We start from the raw sequence: 21,171 nt of genomic DNA, 5'->3' as shown, positions 1-21,171 counted from the left end.
AATTTGTCTGTTTTGTCTCTATTTCCTTTTGCTTTTCCGTTTCTTCTATCATATTGTTCGTTTTCTTATTCAGGATTGAGGATCACTTGGTATCCTCATTGTGGAAGCCATGTTCCCTGCGTGCCTCCCTCTCTCTCAAGCGTGATCCCATGCCCTCCTCATGTCGTATCCTGTTCAACTACCACAGAATCTTGAAGTCTTCAGAGCTGGAGCAGCTCCTTAATTTTTTCTGTCATTTCTCATTGGAAGTTTTTGTTCTCTTGGTAGCCTAATTAGTGCTATTTTCTAATTCTTAATATGCTCCTTATATGTTTCCTTCTTTGCCAGATTGCCACATTTTATAACCCAGACTTGGCTCTCCTCTTTGTGGGAGGCCCTCCCCACATTTTAGAAAGGGGTCATGGCCTATATATATGAAGATTTTAGAGATCAATCACTGAACAGTGAAATGTGGGCCCTTGATGCACGGGGAGATCAGGAGGGGAGAGATGGGCGTGAGCTAGTTTATTCAAGAAAGGCTTCATAGAGGGGCACCTTGCTGGCTGAGTCGGTAGAACAGGTGACTCTAGATCTCGGTGTCCTGAGTCAGAGCCTCATGATGGGCATGCATCTTACTTAAAAAGGCGGCTTCTTGGGTGCCTGGGTGGCTCAGTTGGTTAAGCAACTGCCTTCAGCTCAGGTCATGATCCCAGGGTCCTGGGATCGAGTCCCGCATCGGGCTCCCTGCTCTGCAGGGAGCCTGCTTCTCCCTCTCCCACTCCCCCTGCTTGTGTTCCCCCTCTCGCTGTGTCTCTCTCTGTCAAATAAATAAATAAAATCTTTAATAAAAAAAAAAAAAGCGGCTTCATAGACGTGGGTGAAGTTGTGGAGATGAAAGGATGGCAGGATGTACACAGAGCGCAGGGAAGGAGACGGTATTTAATGATTGGAAGGGCAGTAAACAAGACCCAGGAACTCTTAGTAGTGGTGTTTGTGGAGATGAACATGGTACATAAGTGCAAAGTTGGGATGATAAGGATGTCTGTGTACAGTGGGTGAAAGGGGAACACAACGATCTCTCAGAGCCCACCATGAGTTTCTGTAGCCCCTCGCTAGGCCGATGACGTGGGTCTCTTCGGATTCCTGACTCCTGTTGTCCCTGCGGTCATCGTTCCAACTCCTTCTCTCTCCTTTCATTTCCTACCAGAAATGCCGTTGTCTTCGGACAACAACATTGTCACAACGAAGTTCCCAAACACTCTCTCATTTGATGCTTATAATAGTCTTGCATAGGCATCGCTACACCAATCTAAAAGTGGGTATCTGAGGTTTGCTGAAGTTAAGAAGCTCTCCTGAGAACTGACTGACATAGCAGAAGTGGACCGTGAGAGACCACTTATGAGGTCCCCGCTCCTTGTGATCAGCCATGCCATGCCTGCCATTTAGGCCTGCGCTGGTTCACTCATATTTGGCAGATCTTGACTGACTGCCTCCTATCGGCTGGGCCTCGAGTTAAGACAAAGGTGAACAAAGCTCACTTCCTGTTCCCCCTTTCAGCTGGATAGGATTCTAGATGCAAAGCTGGCTGTTATAATCTCCTTGTGGATGTACCTTGAAGGACTTTAACGCTGAAATTTTGGCATGTATGTAACTTCCCGGGAGGGGAAGGATGTTTTAGCTGAGATATTGGGGAAAGGGTGAAGTGTTCTCTGCAGGAGAACCTTCACCGTGACCTAAAGGGCCAAAGGTGAGAGAGGCCAGTGGTATACTTGGGAGCTTAAAAATAGTCTAAATTGCCTGGAATCTAGTGTGCCAATTCGGAAATGGCAGAGGATGAAACTCAGGAGGTAGGCAGATCACATATGGCTTCGGAAACCATGGTTAGAGACTTGAGCTTCTCAGAGCACCAGGAGGGATCCCTGGAAGGGTACAGAGCCTGAGTGACAGGCCCAAGTTGGCCATGTGAGAAGGTTCCTCTGAAGCAATGGGAAGGGTCATCTGCCAAAGAAGAGCCATTAGCAGAGGTAACAAGGTAACCTTCTCTTCTTCAGTCTCTAGAGCAGTGGTTTGAAGGAATCAGAAGCCGCCTTCTAGAGCAAAGCTACACAAGTTGGAGAGTGCAGCAGGGACATTTGCCGTCTTACGTGATTCTGATCCAAACGCACATACGTCGCTCCAGCTCCTTGTAACATCTGTGAGTCTGCAGTTGGGAAGAAGGCTTCAAAAGCCATCATGACAACGTAGGTCTGGCCTTTGGTCTACCTTTCTCCGTATGGAGAACCAAGGCCAACTTTGATTTCATTAAAATTGTGTCCTTTTCCTTTGTCTTCAAGCCATGGGTCTAAAACAGCAAGCTGTTGTTTGTTCTTGTTTTTTTTAAAGATTTTATTTATTTATTTGACAGAGAGACACAGCGAGAGAGGGAACACAAGCAGGGGGAGTGGGAGAGGGAGAAGCAGGCTTCCCGCGGAGCAGGGAGCCCGATGTGGGGCTCGATCCCAGGACCCCGGGATCATGACCTGAGCCGAAGGCAGATGCTGAACGACTGAGCCACCCAGGCGCCCCTGTTTGTTTGTTTTTAATATATTTTCCGAGGCACCTGGGTGGCTCAGTCGTTAGGCGTCTGCCTTCGGCTCAGGTCATGATCCCAGGGTCCTGGGATCAAGCCCCACGTCTGGCTCCCTGCTCAGTGGGAAGCCTGCTTCTCTCTCTCCCTCTGCCCCTGCTTTGTGTTCCCTCTCTCGCTGTGTCTCTGTGAAATAAAATCTTTAATATATATATGTATATATTTTTTTCCTTAAAGTTTAGAATCATAGTAAAGTATTGGTATAGAGCTAACGTTAATAAAAAAGTTATAAAACAAAATGTAGCTCAGGAGCTTTTCATTATGGATTAGGTTCACCAATAAGAGCACACTGCAAGGTCAAGCAAAGAAGCTTGGTGAAGATGTACGTGTTTCTAGAGCACATACAGGCAGGCAGCGAGGTCAGGCTGGCCAGTGTAGCTGGACTTTTGTCTAATAGAGCTGCTTTTTTTCTACGTAAGGAAAACACTTGCCTCTTAGTCCTTGTACATTTTTCTCCTAACTAACTCCCTTTAGAGAATACTTCTTTAATTTTTCCTTCCCTATCTTTCCAAAAAGAGAGATGGTAGATTATCCCAAAGAGCTGGTGGGAAGGAACCAAGAGCGGAAGGTGGAGGAAAAGAGCTCCACCTAACTTATAGGGTCCTTATAGTCCCTGGAGAGCTCTGAACTTGCCTGGTCCCCTTCAGCGTCCCTCAGGTGGCCTCATTGTTTCTCTTACCTGGGTAGAAAGAGTATGTGACTCTCCTGCCTGCCTTGCAGTCTCGTTGCCATGGAAACTTCCATTCCACACACCCGATTCACACATCACGCTTGGCTAAGTCCAGACAGAGGTCACAGACTGGCATTTGCCCTTTGTTTCCCCTTCTTGTGTTTTCCGGGCACTTAAAAATGGATACGGAGAGATGAGAGGGTGGGCGGTGTCATGTGTGAGAAAGCTTTGTTGGCAGGGGTAGAAATCTGGGAGTTTCCCAAGTAATACCTGTAAAGGGGAGAGCAGAGCAAATGGAAAAGTCTGTATAGTTTGAAGCTTCTCATGCAAGGAAAGGCTTTGATTCAAGGATATGTCTGAGGGTAATTTTCTGGATTTTCAGGTGAGATAGGAAATGAGTAGAACAAATTCGGGAAGCCCTTGCTCCTTATTGAGTTTTCTGTACCATTTTCACCGAATTACCCAATACTCTGAGGTCCATGGGATACGTGTTAAGACTGTAATCTGGGTGTAGGCCAGTCATCAATAATAGGTGTGTATTAACAATCAAGTCCTCTGATGATGCTGCTTATACTGTGGCTTGACTTTTATATAAAGGACAGTAGTTTAGAAAGCACCAATAATTTTGTGGAAAGTATCATTAAGGGTCAATACACATGCTGGAATATATTTCTGTTTCCCCTCTGATTTCTTTCTTCCTCTTCTATGAGAACTCCTTTAATACATAACCTGGGGGAAAGGACCTTGCAGGAGAGATTAACTCTTCCTTCCCAGACAGAATTTCTCAGCCATAGATTGAGAAATTTTCTTCTGATTCCTGTTTATGAGGCCAAGTTTTTGAAATTAAAAAGGAAAAGACGTTCACCTTGACATGATACTCCATTTTCCTAAAATGTGAGGTTTCAAACCTATATGTGGCAGGAGTCAGGTGTCACCCACGTATTGGCAGTGGACTTAGCTAGTCAGTGGCTGCTCAGCCTTACCCCTGCTAGCTCTTCTGTTTCCTCCAAATTTGCTAATTTTCCTATTTAGGTGACCTCAGTTTACAAAGTGTGCCCTCACAGCAGTCCAAGAGGCCTAGTTTGGAATCCACCAGACCCGAGTAAAAAATCTCCTCTCCCTTGTATTCTTGGACATGTATATTTTTTAAGTTTTTATTTAAGTTCCAGTTAGTGAACAGTGTAATATTAGTTTCCGGTGTACAATTTAGTGACTCATCACTTCCATACATCACCTGGTCCTCACCTGGACAAGTGCCCTCCTTAATCTCTGTCACCTGTTTCACCCATCCCTCCACCCACCTCCCCTCTGGTGACCATCAGTGTGTTCTCTAGAGTTAAGAGTCTATTTCTTGGTTTTCCCTCTCTCTTTCTTCCCCCCTTTGTTTTGTTTCTTTTATGCCACATATGAGTAAAATCATATGGTATTTGTCTGACTTATTTCGCTTAACATTATACTCTCTAGCTCCATCCATGTCATTGAGAATGGCATGGTTTCATTTTTTTTATGGCTGAGTAATTTTCCATTGTGTGTATATAGACATATACACACTCACCACTTCTTTATCCATTTATTGATCGATGGACAGTTGGGCTGTTTCTGTAATTTAGCTGTTATTGATAATGCTGCTATAAACATTGGGGTGCGTGTATCCTCTTGAGTTAGTATTTTTGTATTCTTTGGGTAAATAGCTAGTAGTGCAATTGCTGAATCATAGGGGAGTTCTATTTGTAACTTTTTGAGGAATCTCCATACTGTTTTCCAGAGTGACTGTGCTAGTCTCATTCCCACCCAACAGTGCAAGAAAGTTCCCCTTTCTCTTGGATGTATTTTATTAAACTCAGTTTCCTCATCTGCGAAATGGTGTTAATATAAGGTTGCCGTTAAAAATACTGTAATTTAAAAAGTGCGTTGCATAGTGTCTGCTACATAATGTCTTTTATCACCTTGCTAGATAATTTTAGAAATAACATGATAGCATCTGAAAGCATCTTCTTTGCCATCAGTACTACTGAATTTGTTGTTGCTGACTTAGGCTTGGACGAGGATAGACACTAGCTAAGAATATGAATGGTGGATTAAAAGAAATAGATAATTCTTTCCAAAAACAGAGTGTGTGCGCACACTCTCTCTCTTTCTCATTCGTGTGTGCACTCTCAGTCTAGTTTTGGAATCTCACTGCAGGTTCGAGCAGCAAAAGGAAGAGATTGTACAATTAACAGAAGACAAAAGGCTGTCATAGGGACCCTCTTGTTTCGAGAAGGGTGATGCTCCATCTCCATTTCTGGGCAGTCATGGGGGGTGTGAGAGAATTTCCTTTTCCATGATCCAAGAGCCATTCTAATCTACCTGCCCCCTCTCTTGAATCTCACCTCCTTTATTGACCCTTCTTTTCTTGTCAGATTGTCTTTTTTTTTTTATTATTGTGGTAAAATATACATAGCATAAAATACATCATTGTAACCATTTTTAAGTGTATAATTCAGAGCATTAAGTGCTTTCATATTGTTGTCCAACCATCACCACTGTCCATCTCCACAACATTGTCATCTTCCCAAACTGAAACTTCCACCTCTTAAACAAGAACTTCCTATTCTCTGCTCCCCCCTACCCCCCATAAGCCATGGATGGTGTCCACCATTCTGCTTTGTGTCTCCGTGAATTCCGGATAGATGCTTCGTATTAGTGGAATCATGCAGTCATTGACCTGTTGTGACTGGCTTATTTCACTCAGCGAAGTGCCTTCAGGGTTCATCCACGTTGTAGCAGGTGCTAGAGGTTCATCCTTTTTAAGGCTGAGTAACATTCCATCATATGCTGCTACCACATTTTGCTTACCCATTCATCTGTCAGTGGGCATTTGGGTTGTTTCCACTGTTGGCTGTGGTGCATAATGCTGCCATTACATTGGTGTGCGACCATTTGAGCACGTTTTCTCCTTTTATTTTGGTCAGAGGTGGTGAGATGTTCTATCGCGTCAGGGTCCCCATTGTGGATTCTTCAGTATCCATAGAATTGATCATGCCGTACATTTTCTTCTGGTCTTATTGTAGTAAAAACACACCATAGAATTTGTCATTTTGATCATTTTTAAGCATACAGTTCAGTGATATGAAGTATTATTTATATTGTTGTGCAACAGATTTTTCAACTTTTGCATTTTGTAAAACTGAAACTCTGTACCCATTGAACAATGACCTCCTTACCCCCTCCCCTGAGCCTGGCCATCGCCATTCTACTTTCTGTATTTATGGGTTTGACTACTTTGGATACCTCGTATACATGGAATCATTTAGTATTTGCTCTTTTGAGATTGTCTTATTTCACTTGCCCAAATGTTCTCCAGCTGTATCCATTTTGCAGCATATGGTAGGTTTTCCTTTTAGAATAATTTTCTACTGTATGTATCGACCACATTTTGTTTATCCATTCATCTGCAGACGGACATTTGGGCTGCCTCCACCTCTTGGCTATTGGAAATCATGCTGTAATGAACACGAACATGGGTGCGCATATATATCTTAGAAATTTCAGGGTTTTTTCCCCCCTTTGGGTGTATATTGAAAAGTGGGATTGCTGGATCATATGGTCATTCTATTTTTAATTTTTAGGGAATCTCCATGCTATTTTCCATAGTGGTTGTAGCATTTCACATTCCCAACAACTCTGCCCAAGAGGATTCCAGTTTCACTGTATCCTCACTATCTCTTGTTTTCTTATAGGGCTCATCCTAATATGTGTGAGGTGATATTGTGGTTTTGATTGGCAATGAATCTTCTTAAAACAGTCTTAAAGAAGGTAGTAAAAGCCCACAGTTGGACTGAGAAAATAGGTAGATTTGGGATAAAGAGCGGCCTCCCAGACGAGCTGCTTCATCTCCCTGTGATAGTTCCTCGCAGTCTGTCTGCTTTGTCTTCTGCACGGCTAAGTCTCCACCAAAGGACCGAAGGTTGAGCTTGGTCTCCGTGGTGTGGCCTGGCCCAAAGACAGTCTGTCGCCCGCTCATTCTTTCTGAGTCCTGGGTGATTAGTAAGCATGTTCTCAGCAGCAAATGACTCAGAATGAAATGTAGCTCCAGATAGAAGTCATTTCAAAACCCAACTATGCATCACTGCTTTTTAACCATTCCTATTGACTATTTCTATGTTGGTTTAAAAATATTACTGCTGGGCGTGCCTGGCTGGCTTAGGTGGTGGAGCATGTGACTCTTGATCTTGGGGTCATGAGTTTGAGCCCCACATTGGGTGGAGAGATTACTTACAAATAAAAATCTTTAAAAGAAATAGAAAAAAATAAAAAGATCACTGCTGATCTTAAGTCAACATTCATTCATTCATTCATTCAACAGTATTAATGGAATATACAGAACCATACTGTCCAATAGAAATGTAATATAAGCCACATATGTGATTTTAAGTGTTCTAGTAGCCATGTTAAAAAAATAAAATGAAGCAAAACAGGTAAAATTAGCAGTACATATTATTCAACGTGATAGATCCAAAATGTTATTTCAGTATGTAATGAATATAAAAATGGATGCGACAGTCTTTGTAATGTACTGTGCATTTAAAATTACAGCACTTCTCAGTTTGGTTTGGCCACATGTCAAGTGCTCAAGAGCCACAGGCATCTAGGAGTCACCCCATTAGATGGTGGACCCATCTTAATAGATGGTGGTCCAGACATGGTCAAGGACATGAAGTCCCACGAAGGTCAGCCCTGAGCTCTGCCTCGTGGGCCAGATGCATCCCTAAAGAAGAAGCACGGTGTTTGGTCAGGGAGGGAGATGTGTCTGGAGGGTTGCACAAGCCCAGAGGAGGGGGCTGCCTGCCGCTGATGTGGATGGTTCTGCTACCTTGAGACCTCATACCTTTGAGCTAGTTCCAGGGGCAGGGGGTTGGTGCGCCCCCGTCCATCACACTTTCACTTTTTGCCTCGTGGGTTGAGAGCTGCTGACAAGTTTGCATTTAATTACAGGCTCTGCTCTCGCCGCGGGTCTGTGAGTTGGGATTTCAGCACCCCAGCTCAGTGTTCCCTGCCTGCCTTTGGCTCCCACGGGTGGAATCGCGCACCTAGCCTCTGGGGGACCGTTCACCACCAGCTATGCCACCTCACTCCTTGGGCTGCAGCCCCTGTGCAAGGCTACAAGCATGGCATGGAGATAAGGAAAGGAAAGAACACAGCGTGATTTGTTTTTTTCTGTGTCCCCCCTGGGAAGGGACACCAAGTGCTCTGGGTGTTCATGGAGAGGTCTCTGTCCTCCAGGGGGCTGCCATGTGGATCCACCCGGAGCCCCCTCCGTGCCTAGCATCTTAGGCAGTGACCGAGGTGCCTCGTGTGAGTGGCAGGGCTCCTGTGGTGGGACCAGCCTGTGCTCCCCGCGTGGGGAAGGCAGGGAGTGAAGATGTGTTTACAGAGAGTCAGGAAGTGCAATGACGCAGAGGAGCTGCTCCACTGGCCCTCCCACCTCCTTTTGGCTTTCTCTTCCGGCATTGCCCAAGGCCAGAAAAGGGACGGGAATTTGGCAAAGCCAAGGTAGCCTGGTATTTGCCCACCCTTCCATCTCTCCTCCCTGCTCGGGGAGCCAGGCTGGATTTTTTTCTACCCAGATCCGTTAACATTCCGGGACTTGCCATTCCTTTCCTACTCTTGATGTGGAATAGGCCTGGAAATCATGTTTCTTTCCAGGAGATGAGTGATACGGCAGAAAGAGAGGGTCAGATGAGGCCAAGGGACCAGGGCCGGAGTCTTGCCAGACTTGCACGTCAGCACTGTGACTGCCGGGCGGGCTGTGCCGATGCCGAAGGGCTGCCGTGGGGCTCCATGCTGTTGAATCCCTCCCGTGGCAGGCCGAGTCTGAGGGAGACTCTGGGGGAGATGAGCCCGGCCCTTCACACGGATGAAGACTGCCAGCCTAGTCGAAGGCTCTGCTTCTGACATCACCTCATCTCTTTTGATCCTATTTTCAACTTTATTAACATAGATTTCTCCAGGACTTCTATATGCTTCCTACCCATAGGAATTCCTACCCATAGGAATCTGGTCTCTAGTCTAAAGGTAGCAAGAACCTAAATAATTACCTAAAGTAAAGGAGAAGCCGAAGTAAAACTATTTCCACTCCTGGGATGATAAAAGGGACAAACATGGAAAAACTGTTCTTGCCATTAGTCCACACCCACAAAACTCCTTAAACTCAACGTGGACTTCGTCACGTGCCTTAGCACATAGTGTTGTTATTGACCAGAAGTGTTAAGTAGGGGGTTACCTCTTCGAAACGAAGATGGATGAAGAAAGGGGAAAAGGCTACACTATTTGAATGTCACACATGCATACTTAACATTATTCTGTGATACAGTTGACCCCCCTCACCCACAGTTTGCTCTCTGTGGTTTGTTACCTGTGGTCAACTGTCGCCTGGAAACGGGATCCTCCTGGCGTGTTGTGAGAAGGCGACTGGCAGTCTCATGCTGCCTTATGACGCCTGCGTCTTTCACCTGCCTACCTCTCATCCCACAGGTGATCTTTCCTCTCCCATCATCCCAAGAAGGGTGAGTACAGTGTAACAAGACAGTGGGAGAGGGAGACCACATCCATGTAACTTATTATTGTATATTGTTGGAAATGTTCTTTTTTTAAGAAAAGATTTATTTATTTGAGAGAGACAGAGATAGCAAGAGAGAGCACAAGCGGGAAGAAGGGGGAGAAGCAGACTCCCTGCTAAACAGGGAGCCCGACGTGGGGCTCGATCCCACGATCCTGAGATCATGACCTGAGCCAAAGGCAGACGCTTAACCATCTGAGCCACCCAGGCGCCCCTGTTGAAAGTGTTCTATTTTATTATTCATTATTGTTGTTAATCTCATACTGGGCCTAATTTATAAATCGAACTTTATCGTAGGTGTCTATGTGTAGGCAAGAACAGTTCTATATAGGGTTTGGTATGGTCTATGGTTTCTGGCATCCACTGGGGTCTTGTAATGTGTTCCTGTGGATAAGGGGGTCACTTGAGTGAAAGAGGATCATTGTTATTGCTGTGGCTTATGACCATATACATTTTGCTACCAAAAATAGTTTGTACTTCTTTTAGTTTTCCTGGATAGATTGAGTGATATGTTTGAGTCCCTTGGACTGGTCAGTAGACCAGGCCAGAACCTTGCTGTAGTTCTTACGTGGGGCCTGGTCATGCATTGTGAGCCATGGCCAGCAGCCTGTGGGCTCTGGGTTTGAATCCTGGCTTCACAACCAGTGAGCCCTGTGTGTGTTACTCAGCCTCGCTTAACCTGATCTATTTTCCGTAAAATTGGAATTACAAATTTATGTTTGTGGAGCTTATCTATGATTGGTGTAAAGTAGCCCAAAGTGCCTGACAAATACAGAATTATAGGGAAGTATTAATTGCTATTAATGCTTCTGAAAATACTGAGTTTAATTGACAATAAATAATTGCCCTTGTTTATTTTTGCCAGTAACTAAGCAATACATTGTTTGATTAACAGTTGTTTGGCCTCTGAAAAATTCTTTAATTATGTATACTTTTTCTTCACAGCATTGCAGGTGTGTGTGTGTGTGTGTGTGTGTGTGTGTGTTTGGAAGGCCAGTAATTACCTCTTGCAGATGGAGCTGCCCAAATACAGTCTTTCCCATAGCAACTGGAAAAAAAGAAAAATAAAGCAAAAAAAACCACTGGGGTTACATAATTGCTGTCCCTGGCCTAGGAGTGTAGAGATCATGAAGTTTTTTGTGGCTTCTGGCTTTCTTCTGGTTGAAGGTGTTGGGTGAAGATACAGAGGTCCTACTGGCTAACTGAACAGGATGCTGTCGCTTGCTTTGAAGTGAGTAAATCGGTCAGAAGTACAAGTGGGAGGGGAAGTTGAGGTTTAATGAAGGGTCATTATTAATGTTTCCATGGTTTTAGCAGTTTAAAAGCTGGGACTTGGGTGAAGTTTTTGGTTGTGGGGAAAACAGCCCACAGACGTTCAGACATATTTGAAGTTCAGTCTCTCGGTCTTCATTATAATCCGAAAACTAGAAGCCAGGGCTCCTGAATACACAGCCAACGGGTCACTTCATAACTGTAACAGTGAATGCTAATTATCCCATGTTCACAGTGGTACAGGATGTAAAAATCTACAGCATTCTTTTCAAACCCCAATTATCTGAAGAAAGTTTTACTTGGCAGTTGAAAGAACATTATTTTGGATTACTAACCCCTCTTTCAAAAAAGATAGATGTTAATTTCCCTGTGGCCTAGGTGGAAGGAAAAACATGAGCTTTGAGGGAACAAGTGTTCTCTCTTCCCAGCATCCATAACTTGATCTTTGTATTCCTTCTTTTTTATCCCTTTCATAAAGATTGACATACAAGAGTTCATTTATTTGACTGGAAGACAGAATTGACTTTTCCACTGGAGATTTGGCTTTCTAGGTCCTGGAACAAAGACAGATAAAACTATTAGCTTCCATTCCCAACCCCCAAATGTTAAGCTCATATTTTGTTTTACTTCTAAAAATTATTTTTGCTTCCAACGAGCCATGAGATCATGTATAGGCCCAACTCTGCATTACCAGTAATAATTTGGGGCTAGAAAGTGCATGGAGAATTGAAATCTTTAAATTCTCCTAAAAACCTACTTTCAAAAATTTCTTGTGCTCAGCTCTTTAAATGTAAGTGTAGGACAGAACAGGGAGAGAGGTGATATTACCTTCTTTGAGTGCCTATGGTTTAGGACTCTTAAATTAAGTCTGGAATTCTGGCTTAGAAACCAGCCTCTTCTAATTACCTAGTCAGCACTGGGCAATATTTGTAATTTCTTGATGTTCTCCTTTCCTCATTTGTTAAATGGAGATATTCATGGTATTCGGTGTTTTTTGGTGGTGGTGGTTCTAGTAGATGAGATACATATGTGACAGTTTGTAATCTGTTGAACATTCTCTGGATCTGTCTTACCTGATAGTGGGCACAGGAGGCACACAAAACCAGTAGCCCAAGTGAATATTTTATATCATTCACTCTAAATTATCAAGAGTGAACTGTAAACTAATAATCTCTGTTGTCTGACCTCCATCAGCTGTAATTGCCTCAGTCCTAAGAGCTGTTATTGTTACGGCAAAAATGTAAGAAGCAAGATCAATATCCTTATTCTTCTTGCTTTTACCCTTCCGCATCAATCCGTCCATCCGTCCGTCCATCCATCCATCCATCCATGATATCCATGAGGCCATTTACCCAGGTCTGGCTAAATGACTTTTTCCTTTATCCTTTCTGGACATCCTGTATCAACAGTTTCAATGTTCTAAGCTGTGGGAGCTGGGAATTTCTTTTTCCCAGTACTAGCCTCTTTTTTTTGATGATAGTCTAAGTAACAAAATTTGGAACTCTGACAGTGGTGATTTGCTTTAGCCTGAAAGCTCAGGGCTTTTGCGATATCTCTACTCCAAGTTTGTCTTCTACCTTAGTTCTACCTGGAACTTAGGTAAAGAAAATCTACCTGTACCTTCCATCATCCTTGCCCTATTCTAATCTAGCAGGAGTGACTCTTTTCAAATAGTGTTCCTTAAATTTTCCCCCCTTGCCTTCTGTTCATTAAAGAGGGGGATGGACATTTCATTGCTCTCTCAACTGATTTTGGTCGAAACCAGGGTTGGAAGGTTGCCTCTTCAGTGTGTGTGTTGGTGGCAGGCATCTCCCCGTAGGCCCCACACTCCCTTTCCAACAGCCAGTGAGTGCCCTCAGCAATCCTAGGACTTGTCCTCCGTCTAGTCCCAAGCGTGTACTCTATGGTCCCAGGACTCTTGGTGAATTCTGAAAACAAGTTATTAACATCCAGCCAGGAGAAAAGAGGAAATCAGTTGTCCGATTAAATATGTTAGATGTAGTATAAAAATTCATTCCAGTTGTAAGAAATGGTCAGGAGTCAAGACTGGAGGTACAGTCTTGGTTTTGCCACTAACTAGAATTGTAACGTGGTAGAATAACTTGATTTTTATGGACCTCCTATCCAAGTATGAAATTATTTATTATTTTAACTTATGAGCTAAGACTTTAGAGTGAATTACCATTAAGACTTCACTCAACACTATGGTTTTGTTTTTAAGTCCAATGCTTTTGATTGTAGTTTTGTTGTTTTATTAAGGATTACAATGTTTATATTTTATATTACCTAAAGAATATCACATGGTATTCAAGATTGGTCATGTCCATTTGCATGCTCAACACTCAAAGACACTGGAAGTAGTTTTCTACGACTCTGACTAGTCTGCCTCACCCACTGGGGAAGACTTTTCTCATAAAAGCAACCCAAAAAACTGAGGTAAAAATGACCCAGTGTCATGGATTTTAGTGGGTCATTGGAGAGGAGTCTGATATAAAGTAAAAAAAAAAAAAAAAAAAAAAAAAGTCTGAGTTCAAGGGTAGACATTGCTTTTAGAATCCCTCCTTTTGGAAGCTTTAAAAATGGAATGAGCAGATTAGTTTATTCAGGTATTCTCTGAAGACAGGAGAATTTTAATTGGCCTTCTAAAGACTGAGTTTCAAACTTAGCCAGTTTCAGATGCTTCTTTTTAACATAATCGGCTATTGAGAGTTTATGGATTATTTTCAGATGAAATGCAGAAAAAATACCTAGGTGCGTATGAAAGCCAACAAAACCGTAGTTGGAAGGTAAACGTGCTCATTCAGAAAGCTTTATGTGAAACCTTGTTCCTCAGAAAGATGTACGAACCACAAGCCAGTCTCTCCTTGTTCTTGTTTTAAAATCAGCATATTTGTAGACTTGTACTTGGCACCTAATGAACCGTTCATGGAGCCATTTAAGGCATGAGCTTTGCATTGGTGTCAAGTCAAGTGAATAAAAGCTGTTTATAACTTTGTATTCCTCTCCAGCATAGACACTATCTCTTAAGTAAATCATTTTTATATTGGTCTATATATAACATCATGTGGGAGCTTTTCCTCTTGATTTTTTTGTGATCTGGATTGCTAATGTAGACATTCATATCTCCTGACAGTGGTTTTCTAGGTTCTCTTTACATTCCACATTGGCATGAGTCAAAGTTATTTATTTTATACTTGTCAAGAGATAGCACTTTTTACTCTATAATAACCAGGGCTCACAGTAAGTTGTAAAGCTGTTTCAATTTTCTATCTTTGTGTACAAGTATACCCTTTAAATAGATACTCGAAGAATTAAGAAGTGTTTTTTACTCATTTATATATTACCCTCACCCATCAGTTTTGTTCTCCACCTGATATTTTGTTTCTGCAGATGATTTAATGGAGCTTGGTTGTCTTTGAACACATTTTGTGTTAACTAGATCTAAGAGGATGAGGAATGCTATACATTTTTCCCCCAGAAGATTAAAATTATAAATATCAGTATGACTATATTTTATTTTTCTTAGGCCCTCTTTCTCTCTTTTAAAATTGACTTTACTTTTTAGGTCAGCTTAAGTTCACATTGAGAGAGAGGTACAGAGATTTCTGATAAACTCCCTGCTGCACACATGTACAGCCCTCCCCCATTACCAACATCCCTCACCCGAGGGGTATGTTTGTTACACTTGATGAACCTACAGTAATGCATCGTTATCACCCAAAGTCCATAGTTTTTATCAGGGTTCATTATTGGTGTTGTACATCTTATGGATTTAGACAAATGTGCGATAGTGTGCATCCATCATTTGCTGCTGTACGGAATATTTTCACTGCCTTGGAAATTCCCTGTGTTCCACCTGTTCATCCCTCCTCACCCTCCCCAACACAGGCAACCACTAGCCTTTTTAACGTCTCCATCGTTTTGCCTTTTCCAGAATGCCAGACAGTTGGAATCATACGGTATTTAGCCTTTCACTTAGTAATAAGCATTTCTGTTTCCTCTATGTGTTTTTGTGGTTTCTTAGCTCATTTCTGTTTAGCACTGAATAGTAGTCCTTTGTCTGGATGTACCACAGTTTCTTTATGCGTTCATCTACTGAGGCTATCTTCCAGGTTTTGACAATTATGAATGAAGCTGCTTTAAACATCTGTGTTTAGACTTTTGTGTGCACATACTTTTCAACTCCTTTGGGTAAATACCAAGGAGCATGATTGCTGTGTGGTAAGAGAATGTATATATATATATATATATATTTTAAAGATTTTATTTATTTATTTGAGAGAGAGAGAATGAGACAGAGCACATGAGAGGGGGAGGGTCAGAGGGAGAAGCAGACTCCCTGCCGAGCAGGGAGCCCGATGCGGGACTCGATCCAGGGACTCCAGGATCATGACCTGAGCCGAAGGCAGTCGCTTAACCAACTGAGCCACCCAGGTGCCCCGAGAATGTATATTTTTATAACAAACTGCCAAACTGTCTTCCAGTGTGGCTATACCATTTTCCATTCCCACCATCCGTGCCAACGTTTGGTTTTGTCAGTGTTCCAGATTTGGGCCCTAGTGATATCTCGTTTTAACTTGCATTTCCCTGATGACATATGATGAACATCTTTTTGCACACTTTTTTGCTGTTTGTATATATTTTTTTGATGAGGTGTCTGTTAAGGTCTTTGGCCCATTTTTTAATTGGGTTGTTTTCTTACTGAGTTTTAAAGATTCTTTGTACGTGTTGGATATACAAAGTCCTTTATCAGATATTTCTTTTGCAAATATTTTCTCCCAGTCTGTGACTTCTCATTCTCTTGATAGTATCTTTCAAAGAGTCCAAATTTTTAATTTTAATGAAGTCCACCTTATCAATTACTTTTTTCACGGATTGTGTCTTTAGTGTTGTATCTAAGAGGTCATTGTCAAACCAAGTTCATCTAGATTTTTTTCCCATGTTATTTTCTTGGAGTTGTATACATTTGTGTTTTACATTTAGATCTGTGATCCATTTTGAGATAAGTTTTGTGAAGGATGCAAAGTCTGTCTAGATTGACTTTTTTTGCATGCGGATGTTCAGTTGTTCAGCACTGTTTGTTGAAAAGAGTGTCCTTTTTCCATTGTATTGTCTTTCCTCTTTGTCAGAGATTAGTTGACTGTATTTATGTGGGTCTATTTCTGGGCTTTCTGTTCTCTTCTCCTGATCTGTTTTCCCATTCTTTTACTAGTGCCACACTGTCTTGATAACTGTAGCTTTATAGTCCATCTTGCAGTTGGGTAGTTTTAGTCTTCCAACTATGTTGTTCTCCTTCAGTGTGGTTGGTATTCTGGGCTATTTCTCTTTATGCATTTAGTGGATTTCATAAAAGTTGACCTTGGATTTTTACAGTATTGGAAAGTTTTTTTTTTTTTTAATGGAGAGTCTGGATATAGGGGATAATCATGGTAAATACAGTGTATCCTAGAAATTTTGGAAGGTTGGAAAGAGTGACTTGTTGACCACCCTTTCACTAAACAGTGAATCTGCAACTGTTAAAGAGATCAGCATCTGACCAGAAAGCACTGTTACAGGAAGAAAGGTTTCAGTTCTTAAATTTCATCTGTCTGTGAAAGATACTGTTTCCCTTCCTCTTCAGCATGCTATTTTCCTAAAAGAGTTTCATCGGCTCCTTATACATTGAAAGTAAAGCAGACACTCAGTGACCACTGCTAGTTGGCTCCAGGTTGCCTTTCCACTGGTGAAACTCTGTTTTCTGAATGTGCATGCACAGAGGAGGTGGTTTGGGGGTTTGGGGGGGGTTGCTGGATTTAAAACGTGCAGCTCAGATCCCCGTGCTGCGTTTATTTGCTATATGTACTTTGTCAAATCATGCCACCCCTCTGAATCTTAGTCTTTTAAAGGCTAAAAGTGTGTGTGTGTGTGTGTGTGTGTGTGTGGACTTCTGTTTTCATCTGTGATACCAAGTGTTTATGTGTATATATATGTGTGTGTATATGTGTGTGTGTATACATATGTATACACATACATATACACACACATAGATATGTTTTCATCTGTGATACCGTGTAAGTAAATATCGTGCAGGGTCAGAAATTTAGTTGGTCCTTCAGCTCCTTACTGTGACCAATTTGGATTTTATACTATATGAACATGTGGAATTCAGAATTTAAGAAATACTTCCTTTCCTTGTTATCTGTTTAGGTGGTGAATTATTCTTTTTCTGCTATTTAAGATCAAAATACTTGATTCACAACCCAGTGATAATTTAATGGTAGATTTGGGGCACAAATAAGCTGTTTAAAAGTTAATAAATAAAAATGACTGTACACAAGTCATTTTGAAGTTTACATCCAATCTTTAATTTGATGTGTTACTCAGTTATGAAGAGGAGAGAGAACATGAAATCTGATTTTTATCAGATTACATATACACTATTATTTTTTGTCTTCTCTAATCCTGCAGAAATTCCAGGAAGATATACAGTTCAGTATTCTCAGATACTGCTCACCATCTGTTTTCAAAGTGAAAAGTGAGCATCATATGATACTTTTATTATCCTCCACTAAGTGCAAACTTAGGGAAAAGAGGTCACTATCCCCTACAGAAGAATGAAGCGGGGGAAATCGGAGGAACCATGAGAGACGATGGACTCTGAAAAACAAACAGGGTTCTAGAGGGGAGGGGGGTGGGAGGATGGGTTAGCCTGGTGGTGGGTATTGAGGAGGGCACATTCTGCATGGAGCACTGGGTGTTATGCACAAACAATGAATCATGGAACACTACATCTAAAACTAATGATGTAATGTATGGGGATTAACATAAGAATAAAAAAAATTAATTAAAAAAAAGAGGTCACTATCCCCTACAACTAGCTGGATACTAACATTGCATATTCCATAATCTACTTTCTTGGTATAGTTTTCTGGTAACCATTCACCCTTTCTTGGCCCCCTCACATACTTATTGTAACAGATAGTCTTGGCTCAAGGAAATAGGGAATTCATTCATTAGGAATGTTTGGGTTTTTCAGAAACAAAAAGTAGTTTTGATTTCCTTAGTGTTTTTTATTCCTTCAGACATGATCCTGTGTGGAAGGGAGGGAAAGTAATAAGAGAATCTTGGAAAATGATGTGAATCACAGCAAGTCACAGATTTAGATACAGACTGGGAGTAATAAAGATATAAAGATTGCGTGGATCATCTATAATTAGATGCTTTCATATATATTACATTTTATCAAAAGTGTTAGCTACGGTGACACATGACTAATCTCATTGGACAGAGAAGGAAACATGCTCAGGGAGGCAAGTAACCTGGCCCAAAACATTGCTAGTAAGCATCAAAAAATTAAAAAAAAATTTTTTTTTTCTTCAGTCTGTTGTATGTTGCTCAAAAAGATGTCTTTTCTTCAGTCATATGGGTTGTAGTAAAATCAATACTACAATTATGTTTCCTTTCAAAATCTTCAATGATTCCAGGCCCTGTAGGAACATATTTCAGGATCGGGTTTTTTTCCTGCCGTCTATGCCCCATGCTCAAAATGGCAGTGGCTTTGTGGCAGAGACCTGCTCAGAAGGAGCATTTTCTCCTCTTCTGGAATGTTCTCCCAAAGGAATCATGTAAAAGAGAAGAACATTCAATGATGACCATATAGCAGTGACTGTTACTAAATGCTTAATGTGTGCCACATATGTGTCTTTTTTCTTTATTTGTATTGACTTTTTTGCTCTGCACAGTGCTCCTGGGGTAGGTGCCTTTATCTTTCCATTTGCGTGCGAAGTGGCTGAGGCACAACGGGATTCATAACTTGCCAAGGTCTCTAAGCTAGTGCGGGTTCAAACCCAAGTCCACTGGCTCCATGCCCACTCTACAGTGCTACCTCTTATCCTGAGGAGCAGCAGCTGTGGCTCCCTGAGGACCTGGACTTAGCCTCAGTTGACTGAGGAAATAGTTTTGTGTGTGTATTACCAAGCCATCCTATTTTTTCATTAATTATAAGTAGTTGCAAAATGTAACTGAAGGCACAGTTAGAGGGTGGGAGAGGATTAAGTCATTTGGAATGGTTAGCAAAAGCTCTGTAGGCACACTTCCTGGAAGTCAACGTTTTCGCTGCACATGGGGACCCCGAATGTTTGGAGAGAGTGGGAGATTTTGTATCTTTACACATAGATGTCCACGCATCACTTTGGTCCACAGCCTGAACCACTGTGATGGAAAAACAAATCTCAGGAAAGATCAAAGAGTAGAACTAAAGGAAATGCCACATAGGTTTCAAAGGACTAGAGTTTCATAACTATAATTTATAATGTCCTCTGCCCTTGTGATAGTTTACATGGGCTTGTTTATTGTTCTGTGTTTGGGAATATATTTTCTTTTATATTTAAAAATATCCTGTCTTTAGAATCATTTCAAATGCAGTGATTGGAGGGTGGAGGTCCTTTTCATTCTACCTTTTTGCTTTTTAATCTTTTGTATAATTTAAACGCTGCTTTGTTCACTGGCTCACTTATTGAAAAGATGTTTATTGAGCACCTACTGTAAGCCAGACCCTCTGCTAGACTCTGGAGATAAACTATAGATGAGATGCTGAATCTGTCCCCAGGGCGTTTGATTCTGGTAGGGGAAACTGTCCTGTACTCAGCTAATCACAATGCAGTTCAAGAAGTGCTATGCTAGCAGAAGGTCAAGTTTTTGTAAGGGCACAAAGGGCAAAAGTAATTCCTCCTGTGTTTATCAGCAGACATTTGAGCTATCTATGAATAGTAGGGGTGGGAAGGAAAACTGGGCTTGTGTGTGTAGGAGATTGGACTGCTCAAAAGCCCAGAGCACTGAAAGGACAGGAATAATTATCGCCTCACAGCTGCAAACCTGAGTCTTGAGGCTAGCCTAGCTTACCTGTGAAGGAAATGCCACCAACACCCGGGCTCAAGGATCTGCCCAGCCAGTCTTCACTTCTTCATTGGGCTGCTGCTTCTCTCTTTTTCAGTTTTTCTGGTTGGTTTGATAGATGTGCATTAGAAGTCGGTGTCATCCACATCAGGCTTTAATTATATTGAGGGGGTCCAGAAGAAACAAAGCCTCATGCTGTGACGCAGCGCAGTATAACGTTATCTGTTCTTTGTTTCTCCATCCTTGTCTTGTTTGTTTTCCTCAGGAATTTGTATTTGTTGTGATGCCATCAGAATATGTCTGTGTGATGACTACCTAAGTGCCCATTCACTGTTTCCTTTGGCTTTTTGTGAGCCATCCTGGAGAAGTGTGGTGTGCTAATGGGGAGGCTTCCTCTGCTGAGTTCCTTAAATTTGCTAGTTTGGACTTTTATATTGGGACAGCAAAATGTTCTTGTTTAAGTAACATACAACTCCTAGGAAGCTCATAAAACTGTCCAATATGATGTCAAATAGTTTGTGTCTATAAGAAACTTTGCAGATGGCTAAGATAAGTACGAAGGGTGTTTTACATGTTTTTGATTTATTGTCTCTTTAATTACCTTATATAAAATTTTGACTTCTCCTTGATCATCAGGGACATGGATGATTTTCCTGTCATAAATCACAAATACCATAAACCACAGGGTTTATAACTGACAGGTCTCCACTGATAGTTTTTGTATATTCTCCAAGAGGACTCACAAAAATACAGTGTCATCGTAGTTATTCAGAAAAATATATTCTTTAATAAAATTTCCCTGGCACCAGTTGCTGTAGGTAAGCGACTTAATTCCGACTGCTTATTTTGCTTGGTTTGGTAAACCAACCGAGTGTCCCAAACAGGATTGTGTAAGTTAAAAGAGCACAGTGCCAAAACTTTATAAGAACATGATGTCAAAAATAAATATATGCATACACACACAGGTACAATTGAATATACTCTTCACAATGTTTTGATCCAGGGAAACTGGAAGATGAGTAGGAGGCATTATGATCAACTTGGTATTTATTCCAGAAAAAGTCACTGGAGGAGAAAACACATTCTTGGCATGGAATAAAAAAGCCACGTTTTGTTATAGAATTCATTTTGTGATTTAAATTTTTGTAA

Source organism: Mirounga angustirostris, unplaced genomic scaffold (genome assembly GCF_029215605.1).
Source record: "Mirounga angustirostris isolate CCGP_5_RB_7025 unplaced genomic scaffold, mMirAng1.0.hap1 SCAF_8, whole genome shotgun sequence".
In the NCBI taxonomy this organism is placed as follows: domain Eukaryota; kingdom Metazoa; phylum Chordata; class Mammalia; order Carnivora; family Phocidae; genus Mirounga; species Mirounga angustirostris.
The sequence above is the reverse complement of the archived record's forward strand: the minus strand, read 5'-3'. Positions refer to the sequence as shown.